We start from the raw sequence: 23,444 nt of genomic DNA, 5'->3' as shown, positions 1-23,444 counted from the left end.
TTAGAAATTAAGGGACTTATTAGGAGTTGGAAAAGCTCGATTTTAACAACCTAAGAGCCCGATTCGAATATTCGAATTGTTTCATTTGAAAATTTCTAGACTCAAATTAAAGAAAATGGAAAATTGGACTTTCAAAATAAGGACAATATTTACAACTTAATGGACATGATTAAAGATTTTAAAGACTTTAATTAAAAGGGACCCAATTTGGAAACCTAATAAAAGATGACTAATTTTGAAATTAGACAACATTAAAGAGATTTTGTCCAAAAGGACTCAATTTTTTAATTTTTAAGACTCGAACTATAATTCCTAGCCTACGAGAAGTTGTTGTCTTGCATGATTTGCTAGACCCTAAAAAGCCCTAACCTAGTTTTATTTTTGGGAAAATGAATTTTTTGAAGAAAATGGCTTAATTTTCAAGTTCAAAGGGTTTTCCAAGTGGTAAACAAATGTCTGGTTTTTTGGAGGAAAATTGGTAGGCCAAAAATGGCCATCAATAATTCAATCAAAAAATAAGGAGAGAAAACATCAATGGAATAAACACCATACTTCACTGAATTATTTTGAGAGTCTACAAAAGACTTTAAGCAAAATATTTCTTTATAGCATCTGAATTAGGGGGTGCAAGAGATCGGTCATGTCCATGTCGGCCAACAACATGGTGCCTTTGGAAAATGCTTTCTTCACTACATAGGGACCTTCAAAATTAAGCGTCCACTTGCCGTGCGGGTCTGTATGGGTTGGTAGAATCATTCTTAACACCAAGTCCCCTTTCTGAAACTGTCGAGGTTGCACCTTCTTATTGAATGCCCTCATCATCCTTCTCTAGTATAGTTGCATGTGGGCTATGGAGGCCATTCTCTCTTCCTCAATCAGGTTTAAATGATCGTATTTGGACTGTAACCATTCGGCGTCGATCAATTCTACCTCATTCAGGACCCTTAAAGAAGGAATCTTGACCTCAACTAGGATTACTGCCTCCATTCCATACACCAAAGAAAAAGGAGTGGTTCCCGTGGAAGTTTGAACAGTGGTTCAGTAGGCCAGCAAAGCGAAAGGGAGCTTCTTGTGCCAACTTTTATATGTTTCGGTCATCTTTTCCAAAATGTTTTTGATATTCTTATTGGCTGCTTCAATTGCCCCGTTCATGTGCAGCCTGTAAGGAGCTGAGTTATGATGCCTAACCTTGAACTGAGTACACAACTTGGCCATCACTTCATTATTCAGGTTTTTGGCATTATCTGAGATTATTCTCTTCGGGATCCCATACCTACAGATTAACTCTATATTTATGAAGCGGCTGATGACATTCTGAGTGACATTGGCGTATAATGCTGCTTCCACCCATTTGGTGAAATAGTCAATTGCCATGAAAATAAACCGATACCTGTTGCTAGCCTTTTGGGTTATCGGCCCAATCACATTCATCCCCCACTGAAAAAGGCCAAGGTGTAGACAAAACTTGGAGCAAGGTTATCGGCCCAATCACATCCATCCCCCATCTATAAGCATATTCTATGCAATCACTTTCCATGGTTATCCAATAGTACCCACTTTTGAGGACTTTTTGTGCCAGCGAGTGACCTCCGGCATGGGTACCACAAACGCCTTCATGGAATTCTAGCATAATTCACTTTGCTTTTTGTGCTTCCACACACCGTAGGAGTGTTATGTCATGGTTTCTATTATAGAGAACTTGTCCATCTACAAAGAACCATATGGATAGTCTCCTTATTGTCTTCCGATCACTACTAGAGGCTCCTTTGGGATATTCTTGCTTTTGGAGCTACGTCTTAATATTATAGAACCATGGTTTTCTATCAACTTCTTTAGTTACTGTACAGTAGGCCAGTTTCGCCTGCATCCTTATACAAATAGGCTCAATGTCTATCCCCGATTCAATTTTTATCAAGATAGCCAACGTGACCAGGGCATCGGGGATCAAATTGCTTTCCCTAGGTAAGTGGGAAAACCTGATCTGGTCAAACTCCTTGATCAACTCTTGGATGTATTCTTGGTAAGATATCAACTTTGAATCTCCTATCTCCCACTCCTTAGTCAATCGATGAATTACCAAAGCTGAATCCCCTTTAATGGTCAATTCTTTCATGCCTCGGTCTTTGGCAGCTTGTAGACCCAATGCACATGCCTCATATTTAGTGATGTTGTTGGTGTAGGGGAAGGTAAGTTTCGCTGAGACAGGGTAGTGCTTATCTTCTGGGGATATGAGCATCGCCCTTATTTCATGTCCCTATAAATTAGCTGCCCCATCAAACATCACAGTCCATCCTTCATGATCTTCCTTCGCTTAGTTCACTGAATCAATATCCTTATTCAGGAAATCGAACTCCATAGGTTGGAAATCTTCCACGACTCTTTTTGCTAGATACTCTGCTATGGAACTCCCTTTGATTGCTTTCCATATCACATATGATATTTTGTACTCGGTCAATAACATTTGCCAATGAGCTACCCGGTCAGTTACTACTAGTTTTTCAAAGATGTACTTGATCGGGTCCATCTTGGAGATTAGCCATGTTATGTAGTACAACGTGTACTACCTTAACTTGCTAACCACCCATACCAAAGGACAACAGGTTTTCTCCAACTTCGAGTATTTGGACTCACTCTATAAACTTCTTGCTTAGGTAATAGATGACTCGTTCCTTTCTTCCAGACACAGCATGCTGCTCTAGTACATAACCCATGGAGTTTTCAGATACAACCAAGTATAGGATGAGCAGCCTCCCTGGCACCAAAAAAACCAACATTGGGGGACTCAAGAGATAATATTTTATCTTTTCAAATGCTTCCTGGCACTCATCATTCCATTTCTCTAGGTTATTTTTCCTCAGCAGCTTGAAATGGGTTCGCAGGTGGTGGCTAATTAGGATATGGACCGGGGAATGTAGTTGAACCAACTTAGCAAACTCCACACTTCCTTTTTAGTTTTTGGGCTAGGCATTTCTCAGATAGCCTTGATCTTGTCCAAATCAACCTCGATTCTCTTCTCGCTCACAATGAAACCTAACAACTTTCCTAAAGTGGCACCGAAGGTACATTTTTTCTGGATTCAACTTTAATTGACATTTTTTGTAGCCATTTAAACAACTTTTCCATATTTGCCACATGGATTTCCTCGCCCCATGACTTGACGATCATATCATCTACATACACTTCTACCTCCTTATGCATCAAGTTGTGGAATAGTGTCACCATGGCTATTTGGTAAGGGGCCCCTGCATTCTTCAAACCAAATGGCATGACCTTGTAACATAAAGTCTCCCATAAGGTGATGAATATGGTCTTTTCTTTGTTTTTCAGGGCCATCTTAGTATGATTATATCTTGAAAAACCATCTATGAAAGAAAACAAGCCATGGCCCACTATGTTATCTACCAACACATCAATGTGTGGGAGTGGGAAATTATCTTTTGGGCTAACCTTATTCAAATCCCAATAGTCAACACATACTTGTACTCTCCCATTCTTCTTTATTAATGGGACCACGTTGGTCATCCACTTGGGATACTGGGCTACTTCCAAAAATCAAACCTCAAACTGCTTTTGGATCTCCTCCTTTACCTTTGTGAGCATATCGGGCCGCATCCTTCTCATTTTTTGCTTCACAAGCTTACACTCGAGATAAGTTGGTATCTCATGGGTTACCAGATCAGTGTCTATGCCTGGCATGTCCTGGTATGACCACATGAAAGCTTACTAATATTCTTTTAGGAGGGCTACCTCTCCACCCCTTAATAGTGCTCCAATCTTCACGTGCTCTGGTTCCTCCTCGGTCCCCAAGTTGATGGTAACAGTTGGATCACTACTGGTAATGATAGGTTTTTCATCAGATTTTAACATCCCTTCCATTTCAAAGGATAGATCAAGTTTTTCTTCCTCCATTTCTTCTTCTTGAGCTGTGTTTTCAAAGTTAACATCAACCCATAAGTCATGTATATTGGTGTTTTCTTTCTCCCTATCCCTGCACGAAATTAAAGCAAACACACCTTTGATAATGGATATGGTTAGCTTTGGTTATTCCCAAGAGGATGGATGAATTGGAATTTAAAAATTTATCGCCTAGGTTAAACTAATCTAGTAGTAATACATTCACAACCTAGGGTCTATCTATGCAGTTCCAAATGTGCAGATAGATACAACGTGCGGAAATTAAAATCATGCACAACATTGACCAATTATAACATACATGTGCGATAAATATAAAGAGTAGAAATATAAACAAGGCGCATGATATGTTATCGGGGTTCGGCCAACTATGCCAACGTCCCTACCTCTAACTCGCAAGCCCGAGGATTCCACTAATACTCACTTAAAAGGTGGAGTGACACCAAATACAACCACATCAATTAGCACAAGGCTGACCTCAACCTTTACAAACTCTCCTTATGGGGCAGAGAAAGCCCTAGGTCAAATTCACAGGGCTGACCCCAACCTGATCCTTCCGAGCTAGATCAAACCCCCTCAAGCCACGCCTGGAAATACAACAGTATTTTTCACAATCAAACTGGTACAGTGATTATACTTTCATGTAAAGTAGATATGTACCCAAATACACACAGTATAATCAATCAATCACATACACATCAATATTGTAGGTCATGTAAGCTCAGTGATGCAAATAATTGTGCTATCTACACTCAATATGGTATAATTAGTTATATGCTCAAGAGTGCTCAACACAAGCAATATCTTGGAATCTAAACAAAGAACTTCAATAGTAGATCAATATTCCAAAGATATGAATCAGATAATCAAACTAGTTCAAAAGAGTTTTCCTCAATGAAATATGCACAATACTAGTTTGAAAATGTCTTGCTTGTTTGAAAAATATTTGCACAACAAAATCCTAAGCTATTGGACACTTGCAATAACAATGCAAATATCCTAAGCTTGCTAGTTTATCCCAAAACAAGATTTATAACATGAAAATATGTGGGATAAACCTAAGCTAAACTCCCCAAAAACAATATCTCAATCACACAAGAAGAGTGGGAGTATTAGCAATACTAGCACAACCAATATACTCTCACAACACTAAAATGTATCAAGGGAATAGAAATTTGTGAGTATTTGGGCAAGAATAGGATTTTGAAGTAGAGAGGATTTTGTTAATGATTTTATGCTAATCTCCTACTAATCCTCACAAATGAACCCATATTTATAGGCTAGGTAAAAAATATAACCGTTTGGGACCTATTGGGTATTTTTAGAAAATTTCAAAAACGTTTAAACATAATTAACCCAGACTAACCTGATTTTACCATGGTTAAATTAATTTTATCCCACCGAGGTTCGGGTGGATGAACCTTGGTATGGTCGCCTGAACATATACAATTATAAAAGGTATTCAAAGTAGTTTGATCGTCTATGTCATGTTTCGATAGCCTGAATCAAAGTCAGAAAGTTTGCTGCATGACTTCGGGTGCGCGGTCATAGGGTCAGTCACCCGAGCTCATGTGTTTGGTCGCCTGGGGCTCATTTTGAACTAAATCACTCGGTCACCCGAGTTGGTGGAATGTCCTTTTCAAAGGGTTTGGGTGCCCGAGGATGATATGTGTATTTATAGGTCGGTCGCCCGAGAACCTGGTCAACTGCTGACTCAACAGTTCGAGTGCCCGAGGAGTTTTGAACTCTAGGGGTTCGGTCGCCCGAGCTCGTCATTTTGAGAGCTTACAAATACCTACATGCATGACATACAGCGATTATTACAGAACGTTTCCCTAGTTACTATTACAGACCCATAATATAACATGAGTTACAATATAAAATAGATCTTCTGGGTTTTCAGTCTTCAAGCTTTCACGTGCCATCAAATGATCAAGCTAATATGAACCTGCACACAAATTTGATAAACATCAAATACTAAGAGTATTTTTCATTATCAAAACTGGGTGTGACCTATAAGGTCAACATTCTCCCCTTTTTTGATAATAGCAAATACTTTATGCAAAAATGGGTACAGCCAGGAAAGGCTCCCCCTGACTTTATGCATAAAGACAATTTATGCTTAAATTAAATTTATCAGTGGGTAATTAAATTTAGATTTTAGCAAAGTACCAAATTTTGCCTTTTCTCCCCCTTTTGGCAACAGTAAAAAGGGCTATAAATATAAAGCATGTAGGCAAGGCATTTGAGTATGAATCATTTAGATACAAGATAAAATTGGGAAATGTTTTGAAATTTCAGCAGAATGTCATTTGAAAATAGAGCATTTTCCCAAAAATACCTATATAGAAATGACTTGATTGAGTTTTAAGTTTACAACATATCCACAACAATCAACTCAAACAGTTCAGTATTTTTAAAACATAAATATAACTATCAACATGCAAAAGATATGATAATCATGCATTTCAAATTCAAATTTAGCAATTAAGCACACAAACTATATAACTGGTCATTTAAGGATTTTAAATGACATAATAAACGTAATTAGACCAAAATTATCCACAAACCATAGCAGTTTAAATCATATCATAAGACCGGTAAAAGATTTGAGTTAAAAGCACACGACATAGAATACCAAATAGAAGGTTTGAGCATAAAATAGTCTAACTAGTTCGCATGCATTTTTATTGTGAAATTATAGAACCAGTTATGTGACTTTAAAACCATATATGTATATAGTAATAATGAAGCAAGAAAAAATGTTTTAGTTTTGAAATTAGTTCGTACCATAAAGTATTACAATAAATAAATATATATGTATATATATAAATATATATATATCCCCCTTATGATGTTTGCTTAAAATACTGGGGGTTGCTTGCCAAAAAAATTTGAACATCATGCAAGCAAGTAATAAATTTTTTGGTATGTTCATTAAGCACACACTAAAATATATCCAGAAAATCACAACCACAATGATCCTAAAGATGTTAAACAATTTAAAGCAAGGATCACATGGCAAACACAAATAACATGTGACAAGGAAATATATATCAACTTAAGATTTTCACAAAGATCATTTCGGTTAAGCACATGCCACACTCATTTCAAAAACAGATCTAAGCTGAACATATTTGTGAGGAAAACAAAATAGGATTCTATGTTTAGATGCTCCCCTTATCAATTTGAGTACATGCTTAGATTCTTTAACTGCTTATACTATCCAAAGATTAATTTCATTTTGCTAAGCAATATAAGCCATTCATTTTGACACTTTAAAATCAACTATACTGAATATTAATTACTCTATTTACCTCTATTAGTATGGTTGTCCCTATAGACCTTGAATGCATTAGAAGAGTGTATATTAAGGCATGCAATAGAGTTCATGACCCATGAAAATTCCATATCAAAACATAAAGTTTTAAGCGCAAGATATAATGTTCAGGGATATTAGAAGAGCCCCAATATTTTAAAAGGTGAAATGATGCATATGGATCATTTATGCGCTTCCTATAGGGATGGATCTGAGCCTTCCTAAAAGGTTGATGATTATGCTAGGATGAAGTTTAATTATCTATTAGGTTTCACTTATCTTTTCAAAAATGTTTTAACGTTGATTTTATCATAATCGTCTTTAATATAAGGTTTTATATGGGAAAATCTTGGCAAAATTTCGGCAGCATGCCGTCTGTAAATCGGACATTTTCCCATAAAACCTGTGCTTGATAGGTTCATTTAAACAATTTATAATTAAGTTCAAGGCACACGAGAACCTATACTGCTATCAGCATAAAATACACAACATACTACATTAGCCATGCAGTTGGCGTTCCATACAAGCATGCAAGTAAATAAGTTTCTGCAACAGCCTTGCAGATGGCATTCCATGCAATCCAGTATTATCAAATAGTATATTCAATAATAGTTCACAATACTAGATGATCACAAATCACTATCCACCAAGATATAATATGAACAATTAACAATAGTGGATAGTTATGAGTTTTGAGCTGTGATGTTTTTCATAAAGGCATATGGAAATATAATCATGAGAGCATTTAATGTATAAATATATTCATGAAGAAAAATGCTCCCCCAGAGTTATGCATTTATTCAATTTATGCCTTTTTCATCTTCAAATATTTTAGCCAAGGTTCTTAAGATTTTTCAATAGATTTTGGACTTGGCATGAATGCTTTAGGCTTATCGGACCAAAAAGTCACAATGAATATTCATTAAGGTGATAAGCCAATGTCTGCCTCTTTTCTTATGATTTTCAATATATGAGAGAGGCTTGAGCTAGAATAGCTTTCGACTTAAAATTGCACATGCATAGGTCTACTTGAATTTTATACATTCATCTAGATTGAGACCTATCATATTAGCCATTCAACTCATCTCTAAGTATATAAAGCTCTAAAGGATATGACTTGATGATTTGATAGCTTGTGAAGGGAAGATAAATAAATACTCTTTGAAAATTTAAATCACTAATGGGTACAAAAGAGTATTTAGGATAGACAGGACATTTTTTAAAATATTTCTGTGATAATAATCATGTCCATGCGTGGGCAAAGAGCGCATAGGGTATGTAAATGTTGTGAACAATGCTCTTTGGTGATTGGAAAGTATCCTTTAGATATTATCACAATTTGGAATAAGGATAAAAACCAAGGAAAGGATGAATCTATACCTGATATGATCGTGGTTTGGTAAAGATTTCCCATGGAGGGATAAAACCAAAATTAACGGATTTACAATTTAAAATCAAAGGGACTAATCCCCTAATGGATATCTTTAATTTGGTTATAGCTATGAGAAGCACTCAAAATATATTAATCATTCATAATAAATTGTGCTTTAATCCTAAAATGATGACTAACCATTTTATTAGGTATTTCATATTCAAAAGTGAGTTTTAGGGTATAATGAGAAACCCTAACACTCAATTTTGTGCAATGGACAACAGTGGCTTAACTTAAAGTATTATATTTAAGCATTAGTTAAGCATTTGAAATTAATTACTTGGCAAAGATGCCATGTCCATTTGGAAGTGGATGTTAATCTTAGTATAACAAAGTAATATATAGAGAATGCAAATACTAAGTTTTGGAATTTTAAACATAGACCACTTCCTAGCTTTTTAATCATCACTACCCCTTAAATCTAGTCCTAGGGTCTAAGGAGAAAAATAACTAATTTGATAATTTTAATTTAAATCCATTTTTCCTTAGGTCCAAGGGGGTTTGCTTTGCTGATTATCCATTTCATTTCCTTTTCTAAGCCTCTGGCACTTCTAAATGAGCAATTAAACCATATGTGCCACATAGGTTTGCAAAATAAGTAGGTATTGAATATACATAAAAGATTGTGCTTATTTATTCTATTTTTCTTCAATGAGGCTAGACTATTGGATTTAAAGGATGAACCCTTCTTGAAAATGTTTTCTTCTTAACTCTTAAGGGTTTATTATGATTATTCTTTTCATTGATAACTTTAAGTGTAGCTTTAGAATAATCATCTATCTCTTCTTCTAAGAAGATAATTTTTAATATCTTCTTAATCTTTCCCTTTTCTAAGATTGCACAATAATTATTCAAATCTCTTAATTGTTTTGCTAATCTTTTATTTTCATTTTTCACCACAATTTTCTGCTTAGATAATCTAACTAGAAACTTATGAAGTTTAAATGAAGCTTTTTCTAGTTTTACATACGAGGGCATGATTTTATCACTTATTTTATCACATGATTCATCATAAGATATATTATACAAATTATACGAATCATTGCATGCAATAGCAGCAGTGTTTTCCCAAGGAATACTAGATGATTCATCATACAACATATTGCAATATTTTTCACAAGAATCATCACACACATTATCAACAACATTGTCATTATATTCAATAGATGATTCGGCATATGATATATCACAACATTCAACACAAGAATCATCAACACAGGCAGAGATAGAATCATATACCTCATGTTCTGTTAGTGCAACTACCGTGTCATTTACCACTTCCTGAGTGGTGGTTTCATTCTCCTGGGATTTTCTTTTCCTTTCTAGCTCATCCCAGATTTCCTTAGCGCTAGCACAAGCCATGATCTCATGAAAAATATTAGTAACTAAAGCATAGTACAGTAAATCCATGGCATACGAATTTGCATGCATAAAATTAATATCATTTTCATTACTTGACATACAAATTCCATTCACAATCACCTGCCAGGCCCTCCAGTTCATAGATTTTATAAACATGCTAATTCAAATTTTTTCAGTGGGTGTAGTGAACACCACAAAACAATGGAGGACTGGTGGGTGATTGTCCCTCACCGAATGGGGATACACGAAATTGAGCCATCTCGATCTTTTAGCAAATACGTTTAAGTCAATGCTATGATGCTTCGATACCAATTGTTAGCTTTGGTGTATTCCCAAGAGGGGGGTGAATTGGAATTTAAAAATTTATCACCTATGTTAAACTAATCTAGCAGTAATACATTCACAACCTAGGGTCTATCTATGCAGTTCCAAAAGCGCAGATAAATACAACGTGCGAAAATTAAAATCATGCACAAGATTCACCAATTATAACATACATGTGCGGTAAATATAAAGAGCAAAAATATAAATAAAGCAAACGATATGTTATCGGGGTTCGGCCAATTGTGCCTACATCTCCGCCTCTAGCTCGCAAGCCCGAGGACTCCACTAATGCTCACTTAAAGGGTGGAGCGGTACCTAATACAGCTAGGTCAATTAGCACAAGGCTAACCTCAACCTTTACAAACTCTCCTTACGGGGTGGAGAAGGCCCTAGGTCAAATTCACAAGGCTGAGCCCAACCTGATCTTTTCGGGCTAGATCAAACCCCCTCAGGCCACGCCTAGAAATACAACAGTATTTTTCACAATCAAACTAGTACAGTGATTATGCTTTCATGTAAACTAGAAATGTACCCAAATACGCACAGTATAATCAATCAATCACATACACATCAATAATGTAGGTCATGTAAGCTCAGTGATGCAAATAGTTGTGCTATCTACAATCAATATGGTATAATTAGTGATATGCTCAAGAGTGCTCAACACAAGCAATATCTTGGAATCTAAACAAAGAACTTCAATAGCAAATCAATATTCCAAAGATATGAATCAGATAATCAAACTAGTTCAAAAGAGTTTTCCTTAATGAAATATGCACAATACTAGTTTGAAAATGTTTTGCTTGTTTGAAAAACATTTGCACAACAAAATCCTAAGCTATTGGACACTTGCAATAACAATGCAAATATCCTAAGCTTGCTAGTTTATCCCAAAATAAGATTTATAACATGAAAATATGTGCGATAAACCTAAGCTAAACTCCCCAAAAACAATATCTCAATCACACAAGAATAGTGGGAGTATTAGCAATACTAGCACAACCAATATACTCTCACAACACTAAAATGTATCAAGGGAATAGAAATTTGTGAGTATTTGGGCAAGAATAGGATTTTGAAGTAGAGAGGATTTTGTTAATGATTTTATGCTAATCTCCTACTAATCCTCACAAATGAACCCATATTTATAGGCTAGGTAAAAAATATAACCATTTGGGACCTACTGGGTATTTTTAGAAAATTTCAAAAACGTTTAAACATAATTAACCCAGACTAACCTAATTTTACCATGGTTAAATTAATTTTAACCCACCGAGGTTCGGGTGGCTGAACCTCGGTTCGGTCGCCCGAACAAACACAATTATAAAAGGCAATCAAAGTAGTTCGGTTGCCTGTGTCATGTTTCGGCAGCCCGAATCAAAGTCAGAAAGTTTTCTTCGTAACTTCGGGTGCCCGGTCGTAGGGTCAGTTGCCCTAGCTCATGTGTTCGGTCGCTCGGGGCTCATTTTGAACTAAATCGCTCGGTCGCCTGAGTTGGTGGAATGTCCCTTTCAAAGGGTTCGAGCGTCCGGGGATGATATGTGTATTTATAGGTCGGTCGCCCAAGAACCTGGTCAACTGTTAACTCAACAATTTGAGCGCCCGAGGAGTTTTGAGCTCCAAGGGTTCAGTCACCCGAGCTCTTACAAAATCCTTAATAATATTCTTTTTAAGCATAGATTTAACACTCTTGTACATTATATGATATGTGTGTGAGTGTTGGGACCTAAGGTCATACTAGGGTCTCTACCAAGGCCGTTTTGAGATAGTCCCAAAAGTCTGGCGTCACTCAACCGAAGGGTTCCCTAAAGTCATTCAACCCCTATGGTCATTCTACGATCATTTTGAGAGCTTACAAATACCTACATGCATAACATGTAAAGATTATTACAGAACGTTTCCCTAGTTACTATTACAGATCCACAATATAACATGAATTACAATATAAAACAGATCTTTTGGGTCTTCAGTCTTCAAGCTTTCACGTGCCATCAAATGATCAAGCTAATATGAACCTGCACACAAACTTGATAGACATCAAATACCAAGAGTATTTGTCATTATCAAAACTGGGTGTGACCTATAAGGTCAACATTGGATCTTAAGGAACAAGAAATAATAGACAACACATAATCCATTTCATTAAAATAAGAAACATTTTCCGATACCAAATTGTCTTCAGGTTACAAATCAAAATGAAAATAAAAACAAGATAAGATAAAAACTTTTACATGATTAAGGTGGGATAGTCAGCAGCATCCAAGTTTCTCAATTCTGTTTTGGCGGGTAATGGGTAGATCCATTGACTTGCAGCATTTACCAAATCCTCTAAATTAATTATCAATATGCTTAACTGCTTCATTTCTGCTTTCTGGTTAAACTGACTACTCTTCACAAAGGTCTGATCAATGGATGGGATGATCAATTCCGAATGGGAACTTGCTTCACCGGTAAGCTTCTCCATCCTCTGCATCTTCTTTTCTATGACTTTCTTCTTTCGATCTGTGGAAGTGGGCACATAGCTGAGGCCATACCTTTCCTTTGCTTCCTTGAGATGTAGTGGTATTCGGATCCCTTGCAAGTGCTTTCCAAGCCCCATTCCTAGAAAGTATCCCTACCTGATCATCTTCGTGGCCATCGTGCAGTAGGGGAAATCCAAGGTTGAGGAATGGGGAATCCTTCAATTATGGTTGTGGCATTGATAAAATCAAGTGCTTGGAATGAGTCTTCAAGCGCTTTTTCTATAGCTTCCACCTAGGGGGTGGAAGAGGGCTTGGAAATCATTACATTGGTTTCGCCATATACGTAGACCAGCTTGTTTTCCATAACAAATTTCATCCTCTGGTGTAATGACGATGCAACTGCCCTGGTATTGTGAATCTAGGACACCCCAACAAGCAACTATATGATGGATTGATGTCCATAACTTTAAAGGTAACTTTGAAAACCACTATCCCGATTTACAATAGAATCTCAATGGCCCCTACTGACTCCCAACGGGTTCCGTCAAAAGGCTCTCACCACTAGATTGTTCTGTATAACATATGAGCACTCCACAGTTAATTTACATAACGTAACCATGGGCATAAAATTTAGTGAGGACCCGTTGTCAATCAGAATTCACGCTGCCATGTGATCCTTGCACTTGGCATATATATGCAATGCTCTATTATGCCCCTTCCCCTCGGCGGGATTTTTTCATTAGCAAAAGTCATGTAATTGGTCGTTGCTAAGCTCCCAATCACATGATCGAAGTTGTCAATACTGATGTATTAGGGGATGTATACCCAGATATCTTCAAAAGGGCCTCGTGGTGTACTTCAGAATTCATCAACAAAGAGAGAATAGAGATATGTGTTGGCATTTTGTTTAGCTAATCTACAATACTATACTCACTATGCTTAATTAGCTTTAGAAATTCCTTGACCTCTTGTGGTGGCACGGGCTTCTTGATGCTTCTACTCGGTTCTGTCGCCTCTTCTAAGTTTGGCTTCTCCAACCGTTTCATTGTATAGACTCTTCCACTGCATGTTACTCCTTTTACCCTTACAACGTTGTTCATGTCTCCCTGAATGTGGGCCTCACAATCATATTTCCATGGCACCGCTTTGTCACTCTTGTATGGGAATGTCCAAGGAGTGGAGATTATTAGTCGAGCTGTTGTCTCTAGGGTATGGAGTGTCTTCTTTATAATCGGTGTGAAGGGCCAACGCGTGTATTAGGGATGCTCTAGCTCGTGTTCCCTGATAGATGATATTTGTCCATCCTTCTAAATATAACTGATCTTTATACATTTTCTGTCAATCAACCTGCTCAAGAAAGCTTGGAAAGTCCAACATTGCTACATAGATCTGTTTACTGAATATTGGCACGCACACAAGGTGCCTTCAAGACAAATGGCCTTTTGTTCTACTAGGCCTGCTGTTGTTAGTTCGTCGTATACCCAATCCAACTTCATTCATTCCAATTCCTTTCTTGACTTCCCCCCGACTCCTTCTTCAATCATCCCCACATTATCTTCTCCATGATCTGGCAAGAGGTTTTCTTGATTCTCCAGTTGTTTGTCCTCAAATTCCAGCCAGCCTGCATCCCTCAGATCTTGAACCTTATTGCTTGAAAGCCCAACATTGGTTAATAGCATGGCCAGGAGAATTTGCATGGTATGCAGTGCAGGCTTTAGGATTATACTAGTATGGGGGAGGGTTAGTAATAGGAATCGTGGGAACGGTGGATATCATTCTTCTTTCCAACAATTAAGGGAACAATTCGGTGTAAGCCATGGGAATTTGACCCACCCTCCAAAAGTTCTTAGATGTATTCATTGCATGTGACTGCAAGTTCGGGCGTGTCAGCATGTTTTGTCAAGCAAGTGCGAGCGAGGGGGCCATAAACTAGGGCTTGGCACCTGTATACGTTGCTTCGTTCATTGTGGGTTCAATTACAAAATTTATTCTAGGCCACTGGTTCAGACCTTTTGTGTATTGGTTCCTCTGATTGGGCTGTCATTGGATCATTTGAGTCTCCTCTACTTTTTTCTTATTAGTCCACTTCTTGCTTGGACCAGTCTCAGTATTGCTGTCTTGACTCGACCTGCTTTATTATCGGCCTCAATCCTTCCTTCGAAGGCCACTATATCGATAAAATCATAGGGATTTGCTCCCCGAAGATGTCCCTAATAGGGGTCTTTCAGTCCACTTACAAACAAAGTAATAGCTTCCTGGTCACCTACCGAGGGGTCCACTTTAACTGCCACATCTCGCCACCTGTATGTGTATTCCCTAAACGTCTCGATGGACTTCTTCTCCATCTCCAACAGAGCCATCCGATCTAGTGCCATCTCTATAACGTGACAATACTGAGCTAAAAAAGCGTTGGCCACATCTCCCTATGTGCAAATCTGCACCCTATCTTGATGGATATACCACCTAGCTATCGTACCGGTTAAACTACTTTGAAAACAGTTCATCGTTAACCTTTTATCGCCAGAGTAAGCTACATTGCCTAACAGTACAGTTGAAGATGGGTTTAAGGACATTAAGTCCTGTAAAACTTTTCAAATTTAGGTACCTTGAATTTTAGAGGAAGCACTACCTTGGGCACCAAATAAAGATCTGCGGGGTTGACGGAGTTAGATGCATGGGTCCCCTCAATAGCTTTTAACCATTTCTCGAGCTCATCATAGTGGTATTCAACTGTGGATTTGCTTGCGCCTAACCCCGTAATCATTACCAGGTGTATCCCAACTCCTGGTACTAGTGTAGCTAAGATAAAGGTGGCTATATTTGGTGGTGCGCCCTCTAGGATTACTGATGGTGATCCGGATGCTTGCTCGTGGACCAGTGTGAATCCTTGAGTGTGGATGGGATCCATGTCGGCTTCATTATCCTGCTTTTGCACTATCTTTCCCTTGTTAAGTAGCAAATCAAGTATCCTTTTCATTTGGCTACTCAACTCCTCCCGTCCTTGCTTTGTGCTCAAGACCTGGCTTTCTAGTTAATCTACTATGACTTTCGCCTTTCTGCGGGTATTGCAAAGATGGTTGTGCACCTCAATTGTTATGAACTAGTCTCTTCTCCTTTACTCCTAAACACGAAAATCATGCCTTTAGGACAATAAATGTAATGAATGTTCATGCAAGTGTGTGGTTAATGTTTGAACATATACAAACAATAAAATTATGCATGTAGCCTCTGTGCTTTGACCAAGGTTCGGGGAAAAATCGCTATCATTTCTTTATAATATTTTTATACAACATTTTGGAAAAAATACAGGTAATTTCTAAATGGACTAAACGGATACAGGATTCAGGTTCCCCTGCTTGCCCCTATTAATGCGGCTCGAGCCTTCTTGGGCTAGCTTTGACCATCTAGGTGTTGGACCGTCTACCCTCCACTTTACTGATTGGTATTAAGCCTCCCAGTATCTGGCCCATTCTACAAACGGTTTTATCCAATGCTTGGTTAAATGCTCTCTTTTGTCCATCCCACTGACTATCCAATTCTCGTATGTAGAGGTCGATTTCGACATTGGCGTTTTCCAACATTTGGGATTTCTTGTTAAGCGTGGCTTGAAGCATTCATCTCTGCTTCCTCAGAGCCACTACTTCCTACTCTGATAGTATGAGTCGAGTCTTCTATTATTTGATTTCCCTCTAGTAGAAGCCGACTAACTCTTCCTCCTTTGGCCCAATCTGCTGCCCTTATGCTACAATCTCTGTGACACCTTGCTCGACCGGATACATACCCTCTTTTAACTGCACATTTGCCGCTAGCACCATAGTTTTAGTGGGGGAAACTTTCAGGCGTATGCCTGATTTGTGGCTTCACTTCTTTGGCGACCTATAATTCATAGTTCCCTGGATGCCCATGTTTTGACTATTTGATTCCACTATGTGCACGTGCTTCCATGCTATTGTAAACCCTCAGAATTTCTGCTGATTAGCATCTGCTTCATACGTGAATTGACCACTTGCCAACCCGTGTGTCAAAGGTATGAAATAAATTGCTCCCACCTACCTTCTAAACATAAGGGTTGCATAGGCTACCCCTCCCCAAGAACCTAGCTATGGTACCCATAGGAAGTTTTTGCACCTATATACCACATTGGGCCAATCCATCTAAGGCACTTTCCAAACAAACCTATGCTAACTAGATGATACAACCATTCCTTCCACTCAGCCTTGCTAGGATGTTTTTCCCACTAAACTGTCCCGAACTCAGCCAAAGGGATTCTGACTACTGAGAATGTAAGAGGAAAGGACCCCTGAATGCATGGCAAGTGGCTCATTATCCAGACATATAGCAGTTGCACACAACATGTCAACCTGGTATATCGTCTTGTATGGACCTTATGGAGAGATCGTAAGGTTGTTAGCCTTACCGTGATCCCAAAAGGGGGGTGAATTGGTACTTTTAAAATTTATGTCCTAGGTGAGTATCCTGACAGCAGTATTTTCACAACCATATGGTCAATCTAGTGCAAGTAAAGTAAATCAATTATAATATGTACCAGAAATTAAGTAATGCAATTTAATTAACTATGCATGCACCAGGAAGCAGTAAAGGAAATTGACACACATAAATGTTATCGAGGTTCATCCAATTGCCTACGTCCTCACCTTGGCTAACAAGCACAAGGATTACCACTATAATTGCTCACTTAAACGGGTGGAACGGCACCTAAACAAACCAGTCGATTAGCACAGGGCTGACCTCAACCTTTACAACCAATCCTTACCAGGCTAAATTACCGCCCCTAGGGGCCACACCTAGAAACACTCAGTATGTTCACAACAATGAAATTGATACAGTGATTATGCTTTCATGTAAAGTAGATGTGTACCCAATCTAAGCAATCATATACACCACCAAATGATATAATGAAGTAAGCTCAATGTGGTCTTAGATATTTACTCTCAAATATTTATATAAGCAATGTAATCAGTGCATGAGAGTGCAAACAATACGATCTTTATATCACAAAATATATTCAATCACAATGCTCAAACAAAGATATTAGTCACACTTAAGATATCTCAACAAGTAGATTTTCTCAACGTATAAAGCTCAAGAGATATATAGATTTTGTTTGCAAAAAGGATTTGATCTTAGTGTTCAGCAAATAATATTACTCAAGCAATATTGCAACAAAGATCATTAGCACATAAACAAATATCTCTTCAAATATTTTTCTCAAAATAAAACACACAAGATATTTGAAAATGATTTGAAAAGATTTTTGCAACCAAAATCAAATAAGAACTTTTCAAGATATTGCAATGACAATGCAATACTCAGAAGCTCAAGTGAAGTCTTCTTAGGAAAGACTTATTAATAAAGTCCCCTAAGAACACTTAAGGTTTTGCTCTCAAATAAAATAGTATCAAACAAGCACAAACTTAAGAGAGCAAACTTATAGAACAACACTCAATTCAAACTTACAAATGGATTTTTGGCAATATGGAAAGGTAAGTATGAGTGTAGGATGTTTTGAAGTAAGAGAGAATGATTTTGAAATTCAGAGAAAAATCACTAATTGAGTTTACTAATCTTGTGCTAATCATTCCAAATGAAGGGGTATATATAGACTTCCCCTTGATTATGGCCATCCAGGACATATAAGGAATTATTATAAAATTTTTAATATATTTTAAGAAAATTAACCCCTTTTAAAAATATTAACCACGGGCAACCCTAGAGCATTGATCATTTGAAGCAGGTTCGATTGATTGAGTTATGCTGAGTTCGGTCGACCGGGCATAAAATGAACTACAAGTTTGGTCGATCGGATATGGTGGTTCCAGGGCGATTTTTCTATTTAATGTGATTTGGTCGACCAGGAACCTTTTGAACTAACAAATTCGGCCGACTAGACTGTTGAGTTCTCACACATGGGAGCTTGGTCGACCAGGGCGTTGTTATGCATTTTGGGCTCGGTCGACCAGATGGTCAATTTTTTTGACTCCTTAGGAGTTTGGTAGACTAGGCAATGGTCAAACTATTGACCTGGTCCCGATTCGGTCGACTGGGAGGAATTGTACTAGAGAGTACGGTCGACCAAATGTGCCTATTTAGTGCATTTCGGTCCTGTTTAAGCATGCAATCACCCTATTCAAATGACCATACATATATATGCATGAGTGAGTGTCATAAAATCATTTCTAGGTTCTTTTTAGTTTGAAGTTACTTATCAAATCATGCAAGTGATGCCTATGGTTATTACAATCAAAGCCCTATTTTACTATTACAAACTCTTAAAGAATAATGAAATTAAATGCAACATAAATTGGGTCTTCAACTTCAATTCCTTGTGCCTTCATATTGATCTTCCAATCAGTATACCTGCACATAACCTCAAACACCCATAAAATATAACAGGTATTTGTCATTATCAAAACAGGGCTTGACGTATAAGGTTAACATTCCCCTCCTTTTTTGATGATGACAAATACATCATGCAAAAAATATTAGTATAGTCATAGATTGCTCCCCCTTACAATATGCATTAAGCGCAATGTAATTTCAACCCAATATTTTTTTGACCCTCTTCATCTCCCCCTTTTGGCAATAGCAAAAAGTGCCATAAAGAAATACAATTTTAGGTGATGGGTAAACATCATTTTTATACACAATAAATTTGGAAAGTTTTTGAAAACTTTTGGCAGAGTGCCGTTTGAAAATAGTACTTTCCAAAAAAAATCATGTATATAAAAAAAATAATCTGTTTGAGTTTATAAGACCTAGCAATTTATCCACAACTACTCAAACAGTTCTAGTACGATCAAAATGTAAAAACATAAATGCAAGCATTATAAGGCAATAGATTTGAGAATTATGCATTACAAATAAAAATCAATCTTCACAAAGTCTAAGCCAACAAGAAATATCAATAGTAATATTAGTTGTTAAGACTTGTGAAATTTATTCGAACGCTCCCCCTAAATTTGTGCAAATTATGAAATATCTAAGCATCCTCTCTACTATGCATTTTCCCTAATTCACATCTAATTTGTATGAACCTATCTTCGAGAAGTGGTTTAGTGAAGATGTTCGCCCACTGCTCATTGGTGCATACAAACTCAATAACAACATCCCCTTTTTGCACATGATCACGAAGGAAGTGATGTCTAATCTCAATGTGTTTAGTTCGTGAATGTGAGATAGGATTTTAAGAGATGTTGATTGCACTAGTATTATCACATTTAATTGGTACTATATCATAGTGCAACCCAAAATCCGTAAGTGGTTGTTTCACATAAAGATTGTGAGCACAACAACTACCAGCCGCAATATATTCTGCTTCAACTGTGGACAAGGCAAATGAGTTTTGTGTCTTGGAGAACCAAGAAACAAGAGATTGTCCTAAATAGTGACAAGTGCCGCTGGTACTCTTTCTATCAACCTTACTACCGGCAAAGTCAGCATCACTATAACTCACAATCTCAAAGGTAGTATGCTTAGGGTACCATAAGCCTTGTTGGCCTTATAAGGTTTAACATCTTATTTTGATGCTAACAAACAAGTGGATCTTAACATGTTATGTTAAGTGATGTATTTTCAGGACGAAATGAAGAATGCAAGGTTAAAGAGTTCATGAGAGCTTGTATCTCAGATAAGGATGATTATATCAAGCTTGAAGCATGGATTTAAAGTTTAAAGCCTAAAGATCATAAGAGCCTTGATATTAAAGAAACAACTTCAAAAAACTGAAAGCCCAAGTGGTCAACATGGAAAGCTCAAAGAAAGATGAAACAAGTATAAAGGCATCAAGGAATTCAAGAATTGAAAAAGTCTAGGAAATTTCATGTAAGTACTTCAAAGAATTTCAATATGGATGCATGAAACTCTTAGGTAAATTTATTGGACCTAGATACCTTTGAACATACTTGTAAAATATTTTTATAAGGTCAAAAATTGTTTCAAAAAGGATAGAATCAGTTTTGGAATGAAAAGCACCAAAAAAAGGATTTCTCAAATGCTGTCAATTTTTCTACATCTGCATTGATGTACATTTTTATCCATCAAAACATCCTTATTTTAAAATGTGTTAAACACTAAAGTTTTAGGATTTTCTCTTATTTTTTATTTGACACCAAGATCATCAAATTTTTAGTTACACAGAAAACGTTATGACCAAAATACTGAAGAGTGCTCGAAGCTGACATCATGACACACGACTGTCAAGAACTGGACAGTCAACTGCTAGTGCGCTTTGAGGCATCTGTGTGGGTTTGGATAGATGACTGCCACCTTTATACCCCTTTGTTTTAACTAGATAGATGACTACCCAAAATGGATAGTCATCTGTCACATGGCTGTTATGAATTTTCTCATAATGGTCAAATTTTTAAATGGGGTTGTTTGTGGCTCAAAATTTATGGAAACTTGGAGGATACTTCAACACACTTGGGGATCAAGTTATACACTTTTTAAAGTCTATAAATAAGCCTCAAAGATCATTGAATCAACACAATCAAGAATTCAAATTTTGAAAAAATTCAAAGTCTCTCTCAAATTGCTCTCAAATTCTCAAGGCTCTCTCTTGCTCTGAAGCTCACATATTGTGCATGAATTTAACTGAGTTTTAGCTGATTTTCTTCCACCAGAATTGTGCTACAAATTCTAAATCTTTCAATCATTGAAAGAATTAATCAGTGACATACTTCCTTAAGCTTCAAGTTAATTTCCATATTGTGATTTACTTTGAAGTATATTAGTTGTGCTGTAATTGTTGTACTAGCCAGCTCTTTGAGGAGCAAGTTCTTTGTACCCATCTATTTGATCTTTGTCTTCTAGATTGATGATTCCAAGGGTTGTTTGGATCATTGTCTAAGCAAGGGGATATTGCTTAGAGAGGCGGGCTCTAATCTAGTTAAGGAGTGACCGGACGAGGGGATATCGTTTAGAGAAGGCGGGCTTTAGCCTTAACCAAGGAGTGTTGTAAAGGTTTGTTCTGCCCGATAAAGGAATAGGTTTAGTGAATCCTTTGGTGGTTTACCAAAGCGAGGACGTAGGCTAGGTATAAGCCAAACCTCATAAAAATCTCTGTCTCGTTCTCTCTTTCTCTACTCTTTATTTTCAGTACATATTTAAATTGTGTAGATGGTTTAAATTAAAAATCATATATACTACGTATATTTGGGAATCAAGTAAACTTAAAGTTTTATTTTAATTTGGGTTACAAAAACCGAATGGGAGTACGTTGGTTAAACCATATCTTATGGAAACCATACGAGAGTACGTTACTTGGTTAAACATCCCAAAGGGAAATTAACTAAGAGTTTATCTGAATTCTAAATATTTGGAAAGAGTGATTGAATTTTATATTGCACATCATACTGAAGAAGAAAATTCATTTATACAAGGCTTGGTTCAAATTTGGCTAATATAAACAAACAACCATCTTGAGTTTTTATATTACATAAGTATTGTGTATTGACTTGGTTGTTTGCTTTCTAATTATAGTTGATTGGTTTGGTTGAATAATTGGATGTTTGTATGGTTAAGGATTAAATAAAGAAACTAACTTCTTGAGTGTTTAACAAATTAAACAAACAAGTCACAAATTGGTTAAAAGAAATAAAATAAGCTTAAGAATTCTAAAAAGGAATTAAATGAAATTTTTTAAAAGTCCAATTCACCCCCTCTCTTGGGAAGCTATTCCTAATTTCAATTGGTATCAGAGCGGGGTTATTGCAAATCTTAACTAGAAGCTATAAAAAGATCTAAATGGCTAACTTAGGCGTAGCTTCCTTTGGAGAGGGACAATCTTCAATTATGCCCCAATCTTTTGTGGTTTGAACTATACTTTCTGGAAAAAGAGAATGCAAATATATCTCCAAACTATGAATTGGAAAGCATGGGAGGTTGTCATGGAAGGTGACCAAATTCCCACTAAGATAGTTGATGGAAAACAAGTCCCTAAGGAGAAAATTGATATGATAGACTTAGACTATAAGATACTGCAAGTAAATTCTAGTCCCATGAATGCTCTATATTGTGCTTTAGATGCCAATGAATTTATTAGAATAATGGCTTGCAAATCAGCTAAAGAGATATGGGATAAGCTAGAAGTAACATATGAAGGAACTATAGATGTTTTGGATAATAGGATCGATATGCTCGCAAGTGAATATGAAGCTTTTAAGATGAACTCGGATGAATCCATAACTAATATGTTTACTAGGTTCACTCACATAATAAATTCCCTAAATGCACTAGGAAAAACCTACACTACTTATGAAATGATAAGGAAAATTCTTAGAGGGCTACCAACCGTATGGGAACCAAAAGCCACTGCCATAACCAAAGGTGGAAATTTGAAAAACACTTCCTTAGATGAACTTTTAGTTTCTCTCCTTACATATGAAATGACAATAAATGAAAAGAATGGAAAAACCAAAGCCCAAAAATTAATAGCTTTTAAAATCTTAAAAGAAAACTCAAGTAATGAAATGGATGAAGATGAAAAAGCCTTCATATCTAAAAAGCTAGCAAGGATACTAAGAAGGAGAAACAAATTCAAGAGAAGAAATCAAAAATCTAAATCAGATGAATCAAAAGAAGAAGTTAGCAAGAAATCAAAGAATAAAACTCC

This window comes from Malania oleifera, chromosome 3 (assembly GCF_029873635.1).
Source record: "Malania oleifera isolate guangnan ecotype guangnan chromosome 3, ASM2987363v1, whole genome shotgun sequence".
Taxonomy (NCBI): Eukaryota; Viridiplantae; Streptophyta; class Magnoliopsida; order Santalales; family Ximeniaceae; genus Malania; species Malania oleifera.
This window is presented reverse-complemented; position numbering follows the sequence as displayed.